The sequence below is a fragment of the Manis javanica genome, chromosome 15 (genome assembly GCF_040802235.1).
Source record: "Manis javanica isolate MJ-LG chromosome 15, MJ_LKY, whole genome shotgun sequence".
NCBI lineage: Eukaryota > Metazoa > Chordata > Mammalia > Pholidota > Manidae > Manis > Manis javanica.
This window is the reverse complement of record NC_133170.1, coordinates 40269327-40290645: the sequence shown is the minus strand read 5'-3', so window position 1 is coordinate 40290645 and position 21319 is coordinate 40269327.

Genomic DNA, 21319 nt, shown 5'->3' with positions numbered 1-21319 from the left:
ATGCAAAAAACAGTGTGGAATAGGAAATGATGGTGGTATCCAACCTGAGTCCAAGGTGGGAGGGGTTATGCTGTGCCCAACAGGCACACACATCCTGTTATTAGGAAATTGTGGTTATTTAAAAATGAAATAAAAATGCTCTCTTATTTCAATCTATGTGTATTTTTTTTCAAAAAGCTATGAGGTTGTTAAGATAAAATCATTTAATTATTTGGACCTTACTAATTAAAACATCTTCTGGGTATTTCCTTTGACCTATAGCTCCCATGAAAAAATTACTTAGATGCTAAGAGAGCACTGAACCAAGAAAATTTGGAACCCTCTGTCCAGACAATGGGCAAGCCAAAACGAATGGGTCCCTGGAGGAGCCATGCTGAACTGCCCACTGCCTCAGATGGGTATGTGAGAGAGAAACAGCCCTGTATGCTGTCTGAGCCACCATGCTTGGGGTCTCTTTGTTACAGCTGCACAGCCTAGCTCCTCTCTGATACAGCAGGGCTCAGCACACATTTGTTGATGAACAGGCTTGGCATTGATTTCCTCCATTATTTGAGACTTTAGAATTTGCTTCTGGAGTAGTTATAAAATAAGAGGTGGGTGGATTAGGACTTGGCATCTGAAGACAGTGGTGTGAGTAGAGTGGCAGAAATCTCCTCCCAAAACCATATATGTTTTGAAAATACAGCGAATAGAACTATTCCTAAAAGAGCAACTGGAAGATACAGTACACAAGTCAAGCTACATCTATGAGAGCCCAACATCTCATGGAAAAGGGTAGGATACAAAGCAGTGACCCGGCAGAACCCAAGCACTCCCCCGACCCCAGCTCACCAGCAGGAGGAAGGGAATCAGAGTGGGAAGGGAGTGGAAGCACAGGACTGCTAAATAACCAGCCCTGGTGGTCTGCCCCAGGAGCATTCACACACATTTCATGGTGCACTGGATATTGGAGGAGCAGAAAGCAAGGTCCGAGATTGAGACTGTGAAGAGGTTCCAACAGCCAGCTGCACTGGGACAAAAGAAAAGTGGACGCTTTAAAAGTCTTAAAGGGACAGGGTTTAACAGGCAGACAAAATCATCCTGACACACTCAGCCCAGCAGGCTAGGAACTTTAAAGAACTTCAGGTGCCCTAACCCCCTGGTGGCAACACAACTCTGAACCCCCTCACAGCAATAAACAGCCTGCTGTTCCTTCCCCGCTGCCTGCACTGCAAGCAAACCAGCTGACCCGCCATTGTTGCAGAACAGCCTGGGAGCAGCCCCACCTACAGCAACCACACAGCTTAGCACAGAGGTTTCTTCCTGGGCACAGCTAACCGGTCCAAACCCAGGGGCTGCTCCCTGCATACGGTTGACCGGCACAGACAGTGGAGACTGGCGCAGAGTCCAGGAAGCACAGAGGGGCTTTGTTCTCATGGCAGAATATGCACTGCTCTTCTGTGACCTCCACTAGTGCCCCAGGCCATTCCGAGGGCCATCCTGCCCATGACAGCTCAGAGGATTAACCCAGAGGGTGCTCCCTGTGCGTGGTGGACCGGTGTGGACAACAGAGATGGGTGCAGAATCTGGAAGGTATGAAGGGACTCTGTTCTTGTGACAGAACATGCACTGCTGGGCTGCAACCCCTGCCAGTGCTCTAGGCTATCGTGAGGACTGCCCCGCTAATGGCAGTTTAGTGGATTAACCCAGAGGCTGCTCTATGCCTGTGGTTAGCCAGCACAGACAGTGGAGACAGGCAAGGTGACCAGCAAGCAGGAAGGGACTTTGTTCGCCCAGCTGACACATGCGCCACTTGCCAGTGACCACTCCCATCACCATGAAAAGGCAGAAGAATCTTGTTCAGTCCAAAATCCCTCAAACACCAGAGAGAGGGCTTGGTGAGACTGAAATCACCAATCTTCCTGAAAATGAATTCAAAATAAAAGTCATAAGCATGCTGATGGAGCTACAGAGAAATATTCAAGAGCTAAGGGATGAATTCAGGAGGGAGATAACAGAAATGAAACAAACAATGGAAGGATTTAAGAGCAGACTGGATGACGTGGAAGAGATTGTTAATACAGGAATAGACAGAAGTTGAGGCAGAGAGAGATAAAAGGATCTCCAGGAATGAAAGAATATTAAGAGAACAGTGTGACCAATGCAAATGGAACAATATTCACATAATAGGGGTACAAAAAGAAAAAAAAGATCATCTACAAAGGAAAACTCATCCGGCTATCATCAGACTTCTCAGCAGAAACCTTAAAGGCCAGAAGGAAATGGCATGATATATTCAATGCAATGAAACAGAAGGGACTTGAACCAAGAATACTGTATCCAGCATGATTATTTAAATTTGAAGAAGGAATTAAACAATTCCCAGATGAGCAAAAGCTGAGGGAATTTACCTCCCACAAACCATCTCTACAATGTATTTTAAAGGGACTGCTCTCAATGGAATTATACCTAAGACTAAATACCTGTCACCAGAGAAAATAAAACCACAGTAAAGAAAGTAGACCAACCAAATACTCACTAAAGGCAAAATAAAATCAGCTATTCACAAAATCAGGCAAGGGAAACAAAAAGAGTAGAGAATAAAATACCTAACATATAAAGAGTGGAAGAGGAAGTAAAAGAAGGGAGAGAAATGAAGAATCATCAGACTGTGTTTATAATAGCATAATAAGTGCATTAAGTTAGACAGTTAGATAGTAAAGAAGTTGCCCTTGAACCTTTACCTTTGGTAAAAACGAATCCAAAGCCTGTCATGGCAATAAGTACATATCTATCGATAATCACCCTAAATGTTAATGGACTGAATGCACCAATCAAAAGACACAGAGTAATAGAATGGATAAAAAAGCAAGACCCATCTGTATGCTGCCTACAAGAGACTCACTTCAAATCCAAAGACATGCACAGACTAAAAGGGAAGGGATGGAAAAAGATATTTCATGCAAACAATATGGAGAAAAAAGCAGGTGTTGCAGTACTTGATTAGACAAAATAGAGTTCAAAACAAAGAAAGTAACAAGAGACAAAGAAGGACATTACATAATGATAAAGGTGTCAGTCCAACAATATGATATAACCATTATAAATATCTATGCAACAAACACAGGAACACCTATATATGTGAAACAAATACTAACAGAATTAAAGGGGAAATAAAATGCAATGCATTCATTTTAGGAGACTTCAACACACCACTCACTCCAAAGGACAGATCAACCAGACAGAAAATAAGGACACAGAGACACTGAACAACACATTAGAACAGATGGACCTAACAGAGATCTACAGAACTCTACACCCAAAAGCAGCAGGATACACATTCTTCTGGCGTGTACATGGAACATTTTCCAGAATAGACCAAATAATAGGCCACAAAAAGAGCCTCAGTAAATTAAAAAAGATTGAAATTGTACCAAGCAACATCTCAGATCACAAAGGTATAAAACTAGAAATAAATTGTACAAAGAAAACAAAAAGGCTCCCAAACATATGGAGGCTTAACAACATGCTCCTAAATAATCAATGGATCAATGACCAAATTAAAACAGAGATCAAGCAGTATATGGAGACAAATGCCAACAACACAGTGCCCCAAATTCTGTGGGATGCAGCGAAGGCAGTTCTAAGAGGGAAGTATATGGCAATCCAGGCCTATGTAAAGAAGGAAGAACAATACCAAATGAATAATCTAAATTCACAATTATTGAAACTAGAAAAAGAAGAACAAATGAGGCCCAAAGTCAGCAGAAGGAGGGACATAATAAAGATCAGAGAAGAAATAAATAAAATTGAGAATAAAACAATAGAAAAAATTAATGAAACCAAGAGCTGGTTCTTTGAGAAAATAAACAAAATAGATGAACCCCTAGCCAGACTTATGAAGAAAAAAAGAGAATCTACAGACATAAACAGAATCAGAAATGAGAAAGGAAAAATCACCAAGGACACCACAGAATTAAAGAATTATTAGAGAATGCTATGAAAATCTATATGTTTAAAACTGGATAACCTAGAAGAAATGGACAACTTTGTAGAAAAATACAACCTTCCAAGACTGACCAAGGAAGAAACAGAAAATCTAAACAGACCTATTACCAGCGATGAAATTAGATTGGGAATCAAAAATATCTAAGAACAAAACCTCTGGACCATATATGTATTCACCACTGAAATTTATCAGACATTTAGAGAAGACATGACACCCATTCTGCCTAAAGTTTTCCAAAAAATAGAAGGAGAGGGAATACTTCCAAACTCATTCTATGAAGCTCTAATACCAAACATCACTCTAATACCAAAACCAGGCAAAAATACCACAAAAAAGAAAACTACAGACCAATATCCCTGATGAACATAGATGCAAAAATAATGAACAAAATATTAGCAAATCAAATTCAAAAATACATCTAGAGGATCATACACCATGATCAAGTGGGATTCATCCCAGGGATGCAAGGCTGGTACAACATTTGAAAATCCATCAACATCATCCACCACATCAACAAAAAGAAGGACAAAAACCACATGACAATTTCCATAGATCCTGAAAAAGCATTTGACAAAATTCAACATCCATTCATGGTTAAAAACTCTCAACAAAATGGGTACAGAGGGCAAGTACCTCCACACAATAAAGGCCATATATGATAAACCCACAGCCAACATCATACTTAACAGTGAGAAGCTGAAAGCTTTTCCTCTAAGATTGGGAACAAGACAAGGATGCCCAATCTCCATGCTTTTATTCAACATAGTTCTGGAGGTCCTAGCCATGGCAATCAGACAATACAAAGAAATAAGAGGCATCCAAATTGGTAAGGAAGAAGTTAAACTGTCACTGTTCACAGATGGCATGATACTATACATAAAAAAACCTTAACGATTCCACTCCCAAACTACTAGAACTAATATCTGAATTCAGCAAAGTTGCAGGATACAAAACTAATACACAGAAATCTGTTGCATTCCTATACACTAACAATGAACTAGCAGAAAGAGAAATCAGGAAAACAATTCCATTCACAATTGCATCAAAAAGAATAAAATACCTAGGAATAAACCTAACCAAGGAAGTGAAGACCTATACCCTGAAAACTACAAGACATTCTTAAGAGAAACTAAATAGGACACTAATAGATGGAAATTCATCCCATGATCTTGGGTATGAAGAATTAATATTGTCAAAATGGCCATTCTGCCTAAAGCAATCTATAGATTCAATGCAATCCCTATCAAAATATTGACAGCATTCTTCAATAAACTGGAATAAGTAGTTCTAAAATTCATATGGAATGACAAAAGACCCCAAATAACCAAAGCAATCCTGAGAAGGAAGAATAATGCTGGCGGGGATTATGCTCCCCAACTCAGCCTCTGCTACAAGCCACAGTAATCAAGACAATTTGGTACTGGCACAAGAACAGAACCATAGACCAATGGAACAGACTAGAGAGCCCAGATATAAACCCAAGCATATATCATCAATTAACATATGATAAAGGAGCAATGGATATACAATGAGGAAATGACAGCCTATTCAACAGTTGGTGTTAGCAAAAACTGGACAGCTACAGGTAAGAGAATGAAACTGGAATACTGTCTAACTCCATACACAAAAGTAAACTCAAAATGGATCAAATACCTGAATGTAAGTCATGAAACCATAAAACTCTTAGAAGACAGCATAGGCAAAACTCTCTTGAATGTAAACATGAACAACTTCTTCATGAACATATCTCCATGTGCAAGGGAAACAAATGCAAAAATGAACAAGTGGGACTGTATCAAACTAAAAAGCTTCTGTACAGCAAAGGACACCAGAATGAAAAGGCATCCTACAGTATGGGAGAATATATTCATAAATGATATATGTGATAAGGGATTGACATAAAAATATACAAAGAGCTCATGCACCTCAACAAACAAAAACCAAATAATCCAATTAAAAAATGGGCAGAGGATCTGAACAGACACTTCTCCAAAGAAGAAATTCAGATGACCAACAGACACATGAAAAGATGCTCCACATCCCTAATCATCAGAAAAATGCAAATTAAAACCACGATGAGATATCACCTCACTCCAGTTAGGATGGCCACCATCCAAAAGACAAACAACAACAAATGTTGGCAAGGATATGGAGAATCAGGAACCCTCGTACACTGATGGTGGGAATGTAAATCAGTTCAACCATTGTGGAAAGCAATATAGAGGTTCCTCAAAGAGCTCAAAATAGACATACCATTTGACCCAGGAATTCCACTCCTAGGAATTTACCCTAAGAATGTAGCAGCCCAGTTTGAAAAAGACATATGCACCCCTGTGCTTATTGCAGCACTACTTACAATAACCAAGAAATGGAAGTAACCCAAGTGTCCATCAGTAGATGAATGGATAAAGAAGCTGTGGTACATATACACAATGCAATATTATTCAGCCATAAGAAGAAAACAAATCCTACCATTTGCAACAACATGGATGGAGCTAGAGGGTATTATGCTCAGTGAAATAAGCCAGGCATAAAAAGACAAGTATCAAATGATTTCACTCATCTGTGGAGTATAAGAACAAAGAAAACACTAAAGAAACAAAATAGCAGCAGACAAACAGAACCCAAGAATGGACTAACAGTTACCAAAGGGAGAGAGACTGGGGAGGATGGGTGGGAAGGGAGGGATGAGGGGAAAATGGGGCATTAAGATGGGTGCACATAATGTGGGGGGGGGCACAGGGAAGGCAATATAGCACAGAGAAGACAAGTAGTGACTCTATAGCATCTTACTATGCTGATGGACAGTGACTGTAACAGGGTATGTGGTGGGGACTTGATAATGGGGAGAATCTAGTAACCACAATGTTGCTCATGTGATTGTATATTAATGATACCAAAAAAATAAATAAATAAAATAAAATAAGAGGTGGGTTAGGGAAAAATAAAAACATAGCAACAGGGGTCTATGGGAATATAAAGGAAAGAACACTGAACACTCACTGGTTATCTGACCTGGGGCAAATTACTTGAGTGTCAGATTTGTCATCTGCAAAATGAGAATAATTTATCCACCTTGTACACCTTACAGTGGTAGAAAATGAATAAAGTAATAACCATGAAAATATTTTGAGAAGTTCTATACAAATATAAGTAGTCTTAAATATTGAAAATTCATGAAAATACTAATGACTTCATGAAAAAACTAATGACTCAAGGGGCCATCTGAAAATGGACTTGTTGGTAGGAAGGAAAGCCTGAATTTGTGCAAAATCTGGATAATCAAGTTTCCTCATTTTTTTAAAGCAAACTTTGTTCAAAAAGCAGTTCAGAAACACACTTCAGCACTGCAGTTTAGAGGCTGAGTTTTAACAAATCAAGAATCATTTACCTCCTGAAAATAATTCCCACCCCCAAGAACTTATCTACTTAAGTGGTTTGACTATCAGTAAAATCATCAGGGTTCCAAAACATTTAATGATCTTAAAGAGTTAAACCATCTTCCATTTTATTTATACCTTTCATTTCTTAGAAACTCTTTTTGTCTTTGTCAATTTCACTGTTAATCTTCATTCTGCCCCTTTTATGAATTATGTCAAATTAATAGGGTCTAAATTAATAGGTGTTCTCCAAGAATGAAGTAGTGGTTACCAAAGGGGAGGGGTGTGGAGAGCAGGTGGGGAGGGAGGGAGAAGGGGACTGAGGGGTATTATGTTTAGTACACATGGTGTGGGGGATCACTGGGAGAACAGTGTAGCACAGAGAAGGCACATAGTGGATATGTGGCATCTTGCTGCACTGATGGACAGTGACTGCATTGGGGTATGAGTGGGAACTTGATAATATGGGTAAATGAAGGAACCACATTGTTTTTTCATGTGAAACCTTCATAAAAGTGTATATCAATCATACCTTCAAAAAAAATTAAAAAACAAAACAAAATAGAACAAACAACAAAAATAAATAAATTTATTAATAGGTGTTCTGAATAAATCAATCAAATCCAAGGCACCTGGTAAAAAGCAGTCTGAGAGGAGCGCCCAGAGAGGCCACTGGTCATTCAAAGGCTGTCTGGCTTCCCCTCCCCCATGCAACTGTCCCCTCTTGAGGGATGTTTCCGCTGTGCAGGGCCTTGGGGAGTAGGACCACAGTGGGCGATAAGGCTGTGCATCTGGGCTCAGCTTCTCCCCAGGCTCTGAAACCTGAAAACCGTGGAATGGTCACAGTGACATCGCAGGCTAAGGAGGACTGTGCACCGGGGAGTTCCCGACATGCTGTCCTTTCGGAGCCCCCGGGGTCCTGGAACCGCAGCCTGCCTCCAGGTCAGTGAGACCCACTTAGCCTTCCAGTTATTCCCCTTTTCGTTCAAGAAAGCCAGAATCAGTTTTTGTAACTGTAAACAGCCTGAAATACAGTTCCCTTTTCTGAGAAGTTTTTCATCCACAAACTTTTTTGAGCTAATTTCCAATGTTATTGGTGCAAACTGTTTAACAAGAGAGAAGTTAGAGTGATTTTAGAGGCAAGAGCATTCATTTCTGTCTTGATCTAGATTTCCTGAGTTAAAGATTTAAGATATATCTGGAAAAAGCCTGTGTTTTATTAAAATGTAGCTGTGTTTTCATAATTGGTATATTATGCCTTTTTCATATTCATCATCTGTGTGTGGCTACAGAAATGAGAAATAAGTTTCTGTTCCCAAAGGACAACTCCTCTATAGAAAATGATTGGGTTTTTTTAAGTCACAATCATGCTTGTGAGAATGTTTAACTAACTGCTAAAAGACCATACAATCCAACCTCATGGGCATTCTTAATTCTGACACTCAGAACTCTGAATGTCAGCATCCTTGCCCCTTTTGTTGGTATGAGCACTGTTTCCTTTGAGGGACATGTCTTCCCTAGTCTCTTTGGACGAGGCAAATCCAAAGGAAATAGATAGAACACCAATGGCTATATTTTAGCTATAATATTTGCTCTGAAGAAGAGACTAATCAGTAATGTACTTCTGTCTGTTTGTGTATGGAATTATCTGGTTTACCATGTTCATTTTTGAGTCAGTTTTGTCTTTGCCAGTAACCTAGTTCAGTCAGTTCCTTGAGTGATCTAGTTCTCTTCACGTCTACTGCCCCCATCTTGGGTCGGATTGCCAGCATCTCCTGCCCCTATTAACATACCTTTTATCTGCTTAGATTGTCTCTATTTTCACTCCCACGCCCCATTCTCCAACCCATTTTCAATAGCTAGAGAAAACTACTAGAACACAAATCTGGTCACTTTATCCTCTATTAAATAGCATTCACTGTCTTCTCATTGTTCTAAGGAGGAAAAACAAAATCCTTGCCAGGCTGAAAAGGCCAGCATTATCATTTTATTTTTAACATTAAATAACAAAACACACTGAAATAACAAAACAAGACATTTTCATGTAAAACATGAAAATGTCTTACTGATCAGTTATTTCAAACAAACTCACCAAAACTAGATTTTGAAACTCATAACTTGCAATGGTATCATCTTTCAATAACTCTTTATTGGTAATAACCTGTCAAATTTCATACTTTTGACAAGGGCAAAAACCCTGAAATGGTGAATCAACAGAAATGTCTGGTTTGATGGAAAGAGGTTGAAACTAAGCAAAAATGTTTAAGCTAGCAAAAATTGGAGCCAAGAAAGAATGGAGAAAAAGCCAAAGCCATTCATCCATCAGGGCCTGGATGTGCCCACATCAAGACTGGAAGAGAGGATCCCAAAGCCAAAAAATGCATGGGCAAAATATTAACTTTGACCCATCATCTCTCTTTTTTTTAAGGGATGGGGATGTGTGTGTGTATCAGTGGGAAATAAAATGATGTGATTTTAGAATAAAATTGTTCAGGCTACACTAGCTTCCTTAGTAAGCAATTGATCATGTGTCGTAAAGAGCGCTGGGTGCCAGAGGGAGACCTTTAATATCAGAAATGAATAGCAGTCCTATTACAGCCTCTGACTTCAGAGGAATTGGCCATTGGGTTGATTTCCTCCAGAGCTCCAGCCTGGACTGAAGAAGGACTCATGCAAAACTCAGTTTATTTTGTATTCCCCTAGCAAGCAGGGATGGATCAAATGTACACAGAGCCTGCGCTTGTACTCGGGGGCATTCAGGAGACCTGCATGGTGGCACGGCTGGTCATGCAGGGTCTGCAGTCTGTGCTGGAGATGCATTCTTTACCCAGCAAACGACAGTTTCTCTGTTCTCTGGGGGAAAGTTCAGAGACTCTAACATCTTAGGCCCTTGGCATGTGCTTCACTGTGTTTCACGTTACCTTGTAAATTTTCACCAACATGTCTCTGGTTATTCTCATCTTACGGATGGAGAGATGGAGTCCTAGAACGACGATGGACACCTGCCATGTCCTCCATGCTCAGCAGCCTTCTCCCTTTTGCTGGTATGAGCACACTGTTTTGTTTGAGGGACATGTCTTCCCCAGTCTCTTTGGACCAGGCTCCCACTCATGGTGTCCTACTCTCTTCTGGCCAGTTCTCTGCTCTTCCCAAAGAATCCCAATCTCGGTAAAGTATCACATAGAAGGAAAACGGTTGGAGGTCTCCTCAAGTATGTTACCCTGATCCCACTTCTATCCTTTCTAAGGCCTGGTTCTCTGGCTTTTCTTCTAATATTTCTTTCTGGCCTAAGCTGTCCAGAGTCAATTTCTACTGCTTGTCATGAGATAGCCCTGGCTGAGACAAGATAGTCAAATTCCCACACACATTTCCACGGCCAGTTTTCTCTCTGTCCGCTTCCTGTCCCTGCTGCCCACGGTTATGATCGCCGCGCATTGGATGCTTGATGTTCATGGAGTCTGACTCTCTCTTCCAGCAAAAGAAAGATAGAAGGGGTGAATTCTGCACCCTCTGGGCACAGCAGCCCCAGGTCAAGGCTCTGGGTTTGTGCTTCCTTGTACAGCTGCACTGTGCACAAGCTGAGCTCCCATCTCAGTGTGATTTGAAGGTGACCAGATGGCCAGGTGGCCTCCAGGCATCTATCCCTGAACTCCTTCTGAGTCTGAAATGCCACTGTGAGAATCACTAGCTGTGGGACTGTTTCTGAATGTTCTTGTGAAGTAGCACTAAGTTAGGGGTTTAATGCTTGCATGATCATAGGTGTGTATTTATCATCTATTGATTACCCAATGTTTTTGATGAAGTATTATTCATCACAATAACACACATGCACATTTGAAAATTAGTGGTATAATTCTGTGGGAGACATAAGAGGTTGAGCCCATGGAAAATAAGGTGTGCAGATGGACTTAAGGATCTCCTTAAAGAAACACTGGGTGCTCCCAGCAAGTGCCCAAAGCCTCATAGCCTGCAGGTGGGGAACCACTGCATTCATCCATGTAACATTCACTCTCACATCAGAAGGATTCATTCATTCATTCATTCACTCATCCATCCCATAGGGAAGAGCATCCAGGCAGAGAAGTTGTGCTGGAGTCTCCCCGCAGACATCTCTGTGAAGCTTTGGGCTTAGGAGTTGGCTTTAGAGACAAATTTTGCTGACTTATGGTCTGTTGGGAGTTTTTGAACCAGCTCTTTTTGAGACTAAGTGTAAGTGCAGTAGATACAAGTCCTGTTTTAAAAACACCGAGTGCCTTGCTAAAACTGCCTTGTGCTTAAAAACTTGGGCCTTCAGCTGAGGTTTAGTCAGTTTACACTGTGTGTTTTGTTTTCTGGCTGAGTCTAAGGTGCAGTTGTGTGTATGAGGGATTTGGGTGGGCAGAGGTGGTGGACTGGGTGGGGACTCCAGTCTACAAGGAGCAAAGGGATGTTTGTTTAATCTTGTTTGGGAAGGAAGGCTCACCATGGAAGAGGAGATTGGCCTCAAAATGAAGAAAGAAAGATATGAAGAAGAGATAATTACACTCCGACTGTATCCAGCCCCAGGGACTAATACCAAAACCTGCCAATTACTGATCATTTGGTCAATGCCAAGCTCTGGGCACCCTCTTGCTCAGCCCTCCCAGCAGACAATGTCACTGTTACTATCACCCCATCTTAGAGACAAAGAAACTGAGGTTTAGGATGCTAGGTAACTTTCTCAGGGTCAGGTATGCAGTCGGTTGCTCTTGGAAAGCTGGCCTCCCTCCCACAGTGATCGGAAGCTCCTCCAGGGCTAACCCTTGGGAAAGGTGCAGCATACTGCCCAGAGCTGCGGGCACGTGGCACGGCTCCCAGAAGCAGGACCTGAGGGAATGTCTTTGGCTCCTTCATGTTATTAGCTCTGTGAGTCAGGGAATCAACCAGTCCCAAAGGCAGGGCATTATTCTCCTCAAAGAACCAGAGTGCACCCCAGCAGTGTCAGCCTGAGGGCTCAGTCTCTTCATCTCTGCCTTGGGGATGGCAATACCACCAATATCAGGATTAGATTCAGCTAGTATCAGAAAACACAAACCAACAGCTTAACAAGAGAAGTGTATTTTTCTCTCATACAAACCAACTCTGGAGATGTACAATCTAGAACTTATAGGATGGCTCCATAGTCATCAAATAACCAGGCTTTCTGTATTTTTATTCTGCCATGGTCACCATGTGCCTTCTACCTGCTAGTCCTAAATAGATGCACCAGCTCCAGCCATTGCATCTGCTTCCATTCTTCAGGAAGAAGGAAGGAGCAAAGAAGGGCATACCTCCCTTAAGGTCACCCACTTTCTGAAAGTTGCACACATTCCTTCTGTTTATATCCCATTGGTCAGAACTCAGTCACATGCCAAGCCTAGCTGTAAAGGAAGCTGAGAAACATCTTCATTCTGTGAGGCCACACGTCTAGCTAAAACTCAGGAGTTCCATCACTAAGGAAGCATGGGAGGAGGGATATTGAGCTTGCTGGAAGCTGAAATGAGCTTAGTATATGTAAGGAACCCAGCCAAAGGCCTTCCTGGCCTTATTGCATACTAGATAAACACTAGTTGTACATCTTTCTGTCCTTTCCAAGTTTCCTGGCAAAACATTCCAGTGGTCATAATCTGCTTTTATATCATGGATGAAAAGCTGATCAAACACTTACCTTATGGAGCTCTTACTGTTTTCAACTGTTTTGTAATAAGAAAGTTTTTTTAAGGTATCATTAATTTTGTAAAAGTTCCTTGCTTTTCCTGAATATTTCTTAGTAAAATAATGGTCTCTCTAACATTGTAATCTTTGGCTTTCCACTTTCCCTTGTTGTAATTAAGGCACATCAGTGCAGGCAAATAAAAAGATGTCAGTTCCATAATAAAAGTGCAATAACTGAAAAAGCAAGACACCATACGCATCTTTTCTTGGCCTCGAGATCATGACTGATGTCCACGTCATTTTCCAAAAGGCAGAATAGGATCTGCCACAGACTAGCTGTTAGCACTTAGGCAAGTCAGCTGCCTGCTCTGAGCCTTGGTTTGCTAACCTGGAAAATAGGACTGTAAGGATGAAACTGAGTGACTGATGGAAGGAAAACTCAGTAGATGGCCTGGCATGTAGTAACTACACACTTACTGTGGGTGAGGGTAGCTCCTCTTTGTTCTTTCCCATTCAAAAGACTATCAGTTAGCTGGAGGTTTTTATTGAGGCTTCAAGTTCATGACATTTTAGCTTTTGTTATAGTAAAAAGTAAGTACTTAACAAGATTCTCCTTAGCAGATTTATTCATGATAGCCCTAAACTGGAAACAGCCCAGTACACCAACAAATGAGTGTGTAAACAAACTCTGGCCCACTTGTTCAAAGGCACTTGGCCCAGCAGTCAACGGGAGTAGGCAGCTGACCTGCACAGCAGCAGGGGTGATCTGCAACGCTAGGATGCTAAGTGAAAAGCCTGACACAAAAGAGTACATCCCGTGTGATTCTACATATTTGTGGCACTATTAGTCTATGGTAGAAAAGAAAAACAGAATAATGGTTGCCTCTGGAGAGGAGGCATGACTGAGAAGGGATTTGAGGGAACTTGTTGGAGTGAGAGTAGAGGTCTGTGTCTTGATGGAGCTTTGGGATCCATTTATCAGAACTCATCTACTGGCACACTTAAGGCTTGTGCATTTCACTGAATGTAAACCTTACCTCAAAAGGAAAAAAGAGAAATGCAAACAGATACTGGGCTCTAAGTAATGATATGCTACGCGTGCTGAGATGTTTAGGAGGAAGTGTATTTGTTTCTGTTACTTGGTAATGAATCTGGATGGACTGATGGCTATGTATGTTATAGAATGAGCAAAGTAAACTATTCAATGTAGAATTCAGGCAGAGGGTATATAGGTAATTCAATTTTTTGGTGGGTAATCTTTCATGGTGAAATGTTGGAAGACAAATCAGTACTTCTGTAGGACTAATAACTTCTGACCTTGTGTAATGTTTTCACTCATTCATTTGAAGAACTATTACTGCATTCCTGCTATATTACAGGCAGCCCACAACAGCCCCCACACATGAGACTGCCTGATACGCAGCCCCCAACACGCTATGCTGAGCATTGCCTTTTCCTCATCTCTGTTTCCACTGGCAAGCCCATATTTCAAGATTCTGTTCTATTCCTGCTGCCTCCAAACAGCCATGTGAGCCTGCTTCTGCCCGTGGGACTGTCTTCTTCCTCAAGGTCTGCTCATGAATCTTGACCCAGTTGGGAAGGGCCAGCTGGGGCATGGGGCAAGAGCCCAAGACCCTGGACAGATCAGGCATTAGTGATCAGTTCTGGCGTTGGATGCCCACTGGGGATGGCAGAGGCCTTGGGAAGGCAGAAACCCAACGTCACCCCAAACTATGTGAACTGGCATTACATGCACTCTATCAGTATAAAAACATGAAGTCTTGATTTATATACAAAATAATTCAAACTTATATTTAAAAGCTCATCAAGAATCAGGCAACAATTCTGAGCTGTAAGTTGGGTGGGTTAAAAGTAGGTTTATATTGCTGGCATGTGGAGGAGCCATCCAGCCATGAACAGAATTACCTTCCTTCATGCTTTTAAAGGATTGCTCTTGAATTCTGTAAAGCTCGAATTATTTAAGGTCTTCAGGGAGACCTGACCCCTATGACATGCAGGCTCCCTTTGGCTGAATCCACAGGCAAATGGCGCACAGAGAGCAGGAGGAATGGGAAGGGACCTGGGAGAGAGTGCAGGGCCACGGCCAGGCCACGGATAATAAAAGTGCAGTAAGTAAAAAATAAGTACTTAACAAGATTGTTAAGCTGCCTGTTGCATGCTCCCTGTTGACTCCCATTTGTAGAGGAAGCGGTGACCTGGTGTGAGCTGGAGCCCAGGGAGGCCTGTCACCTCTCACCCTGCATTTGCTCCATCTTGGGGTTATATCCACACAGCCTCCCAAGTCTCCCCACCTTGCCACCTTCTCCCACTTCCGACTGTCATCACACCCGTCCAAGCCCTCATCACTGTCCCCAGCCATGAGCAAGGCCAAGTATCTGGACAACCACTGCCCCTATTCCACTCTGTCCCCCAGCCTATCCTCCACATGGCAGGCAGAGCAATCTTCTCAAACACAAATCTGATCATGTCAACCAGGTCCAAGTCACCATGCAAGAAGAGAGGCCTCCTTAGGTCCTGTGCCCTGCCCACTCCTCCACCCTCTCTGCCGTGGTATGAATGTTTACGTCCTCCCAAATTTCTGTGTTGAAATACTAATCCCTGGGGTGATGGGGCCAGGGGGTGGGGACTCTGAGAGATGCTGAAGTCATGAGGATGGAGTTCTCATGGGTGCCTTAGTGCCTTATAAAGGGACTCCAAGGGGCTCCCTCACCCCTTCAGCCATGTGAGGAGACAGCGAGGAGGCGCCACCTCTGCACCAGGAAGGTGGCCCTCACCAGACACCACATGCAACCTGGCCAAGCCCTGGTCTTAGGCTTCCCGCCTCCGGAAGCTCAGACGGGTAAGCCCCCAGTAGGAGGCGTTTGTGGCAGCAGCCTGAGCCGCCTAAGGCCTCTCCCATCACTGCTCTCTTGCCTCTGCTCTGGTGTCTCCTCCCTGCTGTCTCCCACAGGCGACGTGGCCGTGGCACATGCTGTTCCCTCTGCCCCGGTCGCTCTTCCCTTCCCTCTTCACACGGTTAATGCTTGTTTCTCTTCCAGATCTCAGGTCAGCATTGCTGGCTGAGAGGCACCTTCTCTGGGCTCCCTGGTTAGGTCCTGGGCCCCCTATTAGGTCCCGGTGAGGTCCAGTTGTCACTGTTTCTCACAGTGGGATTCTTTCCATGTCTGCGTCCCCACCACCTGCGCTGCCAGGAGGCAGGGCCTGGGTTTGGCGCTCCACTGTGCCCCTGTCTCTCCAGCCCCTAGCACAGCAGTGGCTTAGGACCGATATCACTCAGGCTGATGGAAGAAAGGGGCAGGGAGGGGGGAGCGGTATCCACCAGCAACTCCAGGCACAGGGAGCCTGTGCCCTGGGGCACAGCGCGTTGGCATGGGGGCCACACTTCGTGCTGCTCCCCACCAGTGACTGAGGGCGGCAGAACCAAGCCAGTCTTGTTCCTGAGGGACACGCGGCAGCTCAAGAACTTCGCAGCAAAATTGGCCGCAGCCTCTTCAGAGGACCCCAATCTAGAACGCTTCGCCCGGCGCTTCCTCCCCGCTCCCCTCTGCAGCTCGCTCCTCTGCCCCAAGTCCCCGACCCCTCCGCTTCCCCTAGAAGGCATTTCCTCTAATGAAATCCTTGCAAGTCCATCCCGTCTTGGCACCTGCCTCTCACATAGGGGAGGGAACGAATGAATGGGCGAGCTCGCCCGCGCGGCCCATCCCAAAGGCCCGCCCCGCCTTCCTAGGAGAGCCTCCGCCGCTGCCTTGCGCTGCTCCGGGGCCGCCCTGTGGCTCCCGCCTGCGTCCTCCAGGGCCCTGCCCTGGGCTCGGCTGCCTGAGGGCTGGGGGGTGACCGCTGCGCGTTCGCAGCTTTCCCCCGTCTTTTCCGGGACAGGGGAGTAGCACCGCAGCGCCTGGCGCCCAGAGGAAGGACGTCCCAGGCACCCAGCAAACACCACGATGTGCCTGAGAGGCAACGTGCTCCCGGCTGCGCCCTGTGACCTCTACTGGGCCACCCGAGTGGGTCTCAGCCACCTTTTTTCTTTCTTTTTTTAATTTTAATTTTTATCAAAGGATCGTTAATATACAACCTTATGTTGGTTTCAAATGTACATCACGGTGATTCAACAGTCCCTATGAGCAACTGGCCACCTTTTTTTTTTTTTTTTAAGGAAGTTGAATCAAGCAGAATAGAGTAGAATAAGGTGCAAATATCAGAATCTGTTGCAGAAAGAAGGGGTCCGTTTCATGTCTGGAGTGTTCTGTGTCTGTGTTTACATGTCGGAGTGCTGGTACTGGGGTGTGTGGTGAAATGCATTTCTTGCAGTGGGTCACAGTCAAAAATGTTTGGGAAACTTTAATCTACTGGAATTATCTAGTTCAGCATTTCTCCAGGACATATTCATCAACGAAAGGGTTCCTTTCAAAAGGGATTTCCTAATCCAGTTGGTAGAGTAACACAGCAAACCACTGGCTTGCCCAGAGAGAAAGTCTCCTTAGTAACTTGGCCGGGTTGGGGTTAAGGGTATTAAACAATATTAAACAGTGTGCCTGCCTCATCACATCTCTAGAATGCAGCACTTCCAGCATGCTTGAGCCCTGGGCTTCCTCCTCCTCCATCCCGGAGCACTGGTGCCTCTCCCCCTACATGCTCCCCTGGGGGACACTGACCCACACCCCCCAGTGGCTTCCTCATGGGCTGTCCTCAGTGTTACCGTGGGGCTGGGGAGGCAGCTGGCCCCCTTGGCATCTGACTGCCCCTCAGACTATGGCTTTGTGTGTAGCTTCTTCATGCACTCAGGGACCCGTGCCACGGGACGTGGATGCCAGATGGCTTTTCCCCGCTGTTCCCCAAGGCCCTCTCCCTCCTGGGCCTTCAGAGTGCATGCAGGTGCAGGGCGGCGGCCTGTCACGGTATAACTCTGGGCCCTGAAGAGATGTTACTGGTTCCCATTGGGACTGAGGTTTGGCCTCACTCTTCGTGTGTGGCAATATGGGATTAAATAGCCAGGTGCTCTGGAACGAGCACAAGTAGGTCCTGTCAGCCCTTCAGGAACTATTTCTCGCCTGTAATTGGTAAGGAGGCTTCTGATGTAGGGGACAGTCTGGTAGTTAGGAGGTCTCAGTACAGGCTGTGTCCTCACTGTGGGGTCTGGGCTAGCCCCTGGGCCTTGTGGGTAAAACCAGGTGTTGGTTTAAGTCACTGAACTGACACAGAACACTAGAGGTGAAATGGGCCTCATGGGGCTTTAGTCTGTGGGTTTGGTTGAACAGATGAAGAAATTGAAGCCCAGAGAGGCCAAGGAACATTCAGTGCACACACAGCTGTTAGGGAGCATGGCACAGATGGGAACTCAGCAGTATGGCTCCTGTTTCAGCCCATTCCTATCTGGCCAGGCTGTCATCCTGAGGTCCCTTTGATAGCAGTAGTTCCCAGATATAAAGTAATCATAGTTGGGGGACAGATGGCATATACAGCTTGTCTTAGAGGTCTGTAAATGGTCTCTAAAAAGAGGACAGGAAACAATTACAGATAGTGCCATTGTTTATCAGCGACATTTGCAATGTATGATATTTCTAAGTGCTTTACAAAATCTTGCTAGCTCAGTATAAGCACATGAAGCATTTCTCCCATCTCCCCTTGGCAAACTTTTTCCTTAATTCCCCAAAAATGGCATTTTCATTCTTGGGCGTTTGTCCAACCTCTCCATTCATCAAGACTCTCAGGTGCAGTGGTTAGAGATCCAGCTACACCAGTCTGCACACAGAGGAATTTAGGGCTCATATACATTGACATCCACTCACAATTAGATTCTGAGACTTAAACGAGACTGTAGTTAGTTTTTTCTCACTTGCTTTCATGGGCCCTCTAAACTGCACATCTCTGCATGGCTGTGGTCTCATTTTCTCCTTCCAAAGATATGCTTTCCCCATAAGGGGAAGATGTTTGCCAGAAGCCCATTTCCACCTCTAGCACCAAAAATGATGACTACTTTTTCTATAACTTTAAATTTTAAAAATCCAAGGGAATAACTCTGGCCCTGCAAGGTTCACCCAACCAACCACCTGTAGACTAATCACTGGAAATAGGTAGTTGTGTTATATGAATGGTTGGGCCTAAGTCAAGTCATGTGCCTACACAACTTTGGCCAGGGCATCCTTCTGGGATCATCAGTCCTTCCACTGTCTGATGAATAAGTCTAGGGAGAAATACTCTCCATACCAAGATACAGAGCTAAATGCGAATGATGAGTTGACTTGGAGAGCTGAGACTGTGGTCTGCCTAAATTCCAGGAATGAAGTCATTGCCTGGGACAAATATATACTTGTCTACCCATGTTCACAGGAATGGATTTGCAAAAATAATGCAACACCATGGATCTGACTGATTTAATTTCTGTTTTCAACCCCTTCCCTACAACTGCCTGTTAGCTGGAGGTGGCCCAGTTACATAATTCTGACCAATAAGATATAAGTTTATGTTTACTCTGCATTTTTTGGTAAATCATATACTTTCCAGATAAAGAGGTTGTGCTTTCCCTCTTCTTTCTTCTTTCTGATGGAAGACAGATGTGCTACCTGGAGTTGTAGCAGCAATATTGCAACCATGAAGGAAAGGCCAAAAGAATCATAAGCTACAAACCAGGGCCAGCAAACTGCTGCCTTGAGGCTTTTTGTTTTGTAAGAAAAACAATTCGCTGTTTGCTTAAATCACTAAAGTCAGGTTGTCTGATACTTGCAACAAAATATTTTTAACTGATACAATGGATAACTCAGATTCACATGTAACCATAAATAAAATCTTAAAAGTTATAGAATCCAATGCAGGTCTACATCTCTGTTTACTCTTACAGAGTTTTCAGTTATCCATCCTTTGAAACTTTGGGGAAAATAAATAAGACACATTTCTTTTACCCAGAGGAAGCTTACAGTTAAATAGAGCTTAAAATTTAGGCCAATGTTGAACAAAGAATTCCTTCTCATGTTTAATTCCCTAGTGTTGCAATTAGGCCCACTTGCTTTTTATTTCGTCCTCAGCAGAAATCAAGAATGGCTAGTAACTAGCTTTTTGAATAAAGAAGATAACTTGATTAAAAAATACTCTTCCAGCTCTGCATGGAGTATGTGTGTGTGTGTGTCAGTTTGTTTTCCCAGGTTAACACCAATTTCTTTGACTTTTTTCGCAGATCTTTTTTTTCAAACCTCTAATCTTTATGTGAGATTTATTCAAACAAAATCTATAGTGAGAGGTTTTAAAAATTTGTGTAGTCACTAAAGATGTCTACATGGAGAATAAAATTGTAATGACATTTTAGCCACTTGCTTTCAGATCCCTCCCGCCTCAAAGCTGGCAATCCACTAACACTCCTGGGTGATTACATCTTCATTTGTGCATCTCTGGCTCCAAATTCTGTAACCAAAATTCCTGGGAAAATCAGATGCGACCTAGGATCAGGGACAACTGACTCCGGATGGAATCTCTGGGCGTGATCGTGTCAGCCTTGCTGTCCTAGTTCACCAGTGACTGGATTCCCCACGTGGTCTTAAATTTCCTTTGCTAGGGGTGCTTTCCCTGTCTGGTCTTATTCCTCTTTCTCTAGTAACTGTTCTGTGATATTCACTGCTTTTCTTTACTCCCCAACCCTGTGGCTCTAGTGAAACTGATTCTGCCTTCAGCCCCAGGAATGAGTATGTGTCTCGGGCCTGGCCAATCAGAGCATCATGCACCCCGCCCAGTGACTGGCTTAGAGATGGCCACGTGAGTGAGTCAGGCTCCTCAAAGCCAATGACACATAATGATGGAACTTCGGTAAGAATGATTTGTAAGGAAAGCCCTTTCCCCACAGCGGTTGCTATGAAGGGAGGATACTAGCCTAGCATTACTGGCAGCAAAAGGCACAAGCCTCCTGAGAACACACAAGAAGGCAGGAAGAGCTGGGAGGGAGACACACCCGCAGAGAGAGAACTAGCCAGATCTTGAGGATAGAGAGGAAGCCCCGGATCCAGCCTGGATCCCCATTCTCTGCTTTCTCATTTCATGACCCAATACATTTCCCTTTTGGTTTAAGCCAGTTTAAGTAGATTTCCTACCCTGAACACTATATGTCTTATGACTGGGTCTCCAAATCCAGTTTGCATAAGACTCCGTGGATGAACACACCACCCTTCCACATCTCCCACCCTGACTTTCAGGACTGACTGGACACTGGGGCCATATTGCCAGTCCCTCTAGAAACCAGCACCTGGACATGCCCTCCGCTCCCCACTGCAGCAGGGCCCCGTGCATCCCTCCCAGA